Source organism: Rutidosis leptorrhynchoides, chromosome 6 (assembly GCF_046630445.1).
Source record: "Rutidosis leptorrhynchoides isolate AG116_Rl617_1_P2 chromosome 6, CSIRO_AGI_Rlap_v1, whole genome shotgun sequence".
Lineage (NCBI taxonomy): Eukaryota > Viridiplantae > Streptophyta > Magnoliopsida > Asterales > Asteraceae > Rutidosis > Rutidosis leptorrhynchoides.
In genome coordinates, this window is record NC_092338.1 from 314,399,735 (window position 1) to 314,402,910 (window position 3,176).

A 3,176-nucleotide genomic window follows, 5' to 3' on the forward strand; every position below is an offset into this window, starting at 1 on the left:
GGTGTTGACACATCTTCTAGAAATAGGTGCGGGTATTTCTTCTTCATCTGATCTTCACATTCCCAGGTGAACTCGGGTCCTCTACGAGCATTCCATCGAACCTTAACAATTGGTATTTTATTTTGCTTAAGTCTTTTAACCTCACGATCCATTATTTCGATGGGTTCTTCGATGAATTGAAGTTTTTTATTGATTTGGATTTCGTCTAATGGAATAGTGAGATCTTCTTTAGCAAAACATTTCCTCAGATTCGAGACATGAAAAGTATTATGTACCCTGGCGAGTTGTTGTGGTAAGTCAAGTCGGTAAGCTACTGGTCCGACACGATCTATAATCTTGAATGGCCCAATGTACCTTGGATTTAATTTTCCTCGTTTACCAAATCTAACAATGTCTTTCCAAGGTGAAACCTTAAGCATGACCATATCTCCAATTTCAAATTTTATATCTTTTCTTTTAATGTCCGCGTAGCTCTTTTGTCGACTTTGGGCGGTTTTTCAAGCGTTGTTGAATTTGAATGATTATCTCTGTAGTTTCTTGGAGAATTTCTGGACTCGTAATCTTTCTATCCCCCACTTCACTCCAACAAATCAGAGACCTGCACTTTCTACCATAAAGCACCTCAAACGGTGCCATCTCAATACTCGAATGGTAACTGTTGTTGTAGGAAAACTCTGCTAATGGTAGATGTCGATCCCAACTGTGTTCGAAATTAATAACACATGCTCGTAGCATGTCTTCAAGGGTCTGTATTGTCCTTTCACTTTACCCATCAGTTTGTAGGTGATAGGCAGTACTCATGTCTAGACAACTCCCCAATGCTTGTTGCAACGTCTACCAGAATCTTGAAACAAATCTGCCATCCCTATCAGAGATAATAGAGACTGGTATTCCATGTCTGGAGACGACTTCCTTCATGTATAAACATGCCAACTTTTCCATTTTATCATCTTCTCTCATTGGCAAAAAGTATACTGATTTGGTGAGACGATCGACTATTACCCAAATAGTATCATAACCACTTGCAGTCCTTGGCAATTTAGTAATGAAATCCATTGTAATGTTTTCCTATTTCCATTCCGGGATTTTAGGTTGTTGAAGTAGACCTGATGGTTTCTGATGTTCAGCTTTGGCCTTAGAACACGTCAAACATTCTCCTATGTATTTAGTAATATCGACTTTCATACCGGCCACCAAAAATGTTTCTTGAGATCTTTGTACATCTTCCCAGCTCCGGGATGTATTGAATATTTGGTTTTATATGCTTCCTTCAGTACCATTTCTCTCACATCTCCAAACTTTGGTACCCAAATTCTTTCAGCCCTATATCGAGTTCTGTCTTCCTGAATATTAAGATATTTCTCCGATCCTTTGGGTATTTCATTCTTCAAATTTCTCTCTTTTAAAACTCCTTGTTGCGCCTCCTTTATTTGAGTAGTAAGGTTAGTACAAATAATTATATTCATAGCTTTTACCCGCATAGGTTCTCTATCCTTTCTACTCAAAGCGTCGGCTACCACATTTGCCTTCCCCTGGTGGTAACAAATCTCAAAATCGTAATCATTTAACAATTCAATCCACCTACGCTGCCTCATGTTCAGTTATTTTTGATTAAATATATGTTGGAGACTTTTGTGGTCGGTATATATAATACTTTTGACCCCATATAAGTAGTGCCTCCAAGTCTTTAATGCAAAAACAACAGCGCCCAATTCCAAATCGTGAGTCGTATAATTTTGCTCATGAATCTTCAATTGTCTGGACGCATAAGCAATTACCTTCATTCGTTGCATTAATACGCAACCGAGACCTTGCTTTGAGGTGTCACAATATATCACAAAATCATCATTCCCTTCAGGCAATGACAATATAGGTGCCGTAGTTATCTTTTTCTTCAACAATTGAAACGCATTCTCCTGCTCATCCTTCCATTCAAATTTCTTCCCTTTATGCGTTAATGCAGTCAAGGGTTTTGCTATTTTGGAAAAATCTTGGATGAACCTTCTGTAGTAACCAGCCAGTCCTAAAATTTGGCGTATATGTTTCGGAGTTTTCGGGGTTTCCCACTTTTCAATGGTTTCAATCTTTGCCGAATCCACCTGAATACCCTCTTTGTTCACTATGTGACCGAAGAATTGAACTTCTTCCAACCAAAATGCACACTTTGAAAACTTAGCGTACTATTTTTCTTTCTTCAGCAACTCTAGCACTTTTCTCAAATGTTCTTCGTGCTTATAACGACCCTCATTTTTCCATTCTATATTTTTTTTCCAATATTAAATGCCCAAACAATATAATTAAAACTTAATGATTAAACTTTAATCAACAATTGTTAAGTGTTAAGAGTTATAAAACATATTAATTAACTTTGTGCAATAATTGACATGTTAATAAAAGATGAAAATAATAAACTGTTAGCCGACACTTACTGCTAATTAAAATTTATGCATTTATGTAATATTATAACTAATAACCTATAATTAATAAATAAAAAGTGACATTTATATAAATAATAAAACAATTGGGAACTAAATAAAAAAATATATATATACAAGTCATGAATTAGTAAAAAGAAAATAATACTTATCATGTAGTAAATGTAAAAAAAAAAAAAATTTAATAATAATAAAAATAATAATAATAATAATAATAATAATAATAATAATAATAATAATAATAATAATAATAATAATAATAATAATAATAATAATAATAATAATAATAATAATAATAATAATAATAATAATAATGAGACTAAAGAATCTTAAACAATTACATCCTTATGTTGACTAAACAAAATAAAATAAAATATATATATAAACTAGTACCACCTATTGTTGCCTAAAAATTATAAAATAAAATAAAATCATTAATTAGAACATCCTTATGTTGACTAACACTCTAATACTTGCACTATATAAACACCCCTAGACTCCTAGTTTCTCATTCACAAATCACACCAAAATCCTCTCTCAAAAATAATCTCTCCCTCTCCCTCTCTTGTGGTATTCGAATCTTCAAGCTTGTTCTTCGTGTTCATCAAGATTTTCAAGCGTGTTCTTCATTATTTGGGTTATTTGATCTTCATCACCAAGTTTTCTTCTTGTTTCTTGTTAATCTTCATCATCATTAACAAGGTATGATCCAAAATCTTAAAACTTTTAAATCTTTCTTTC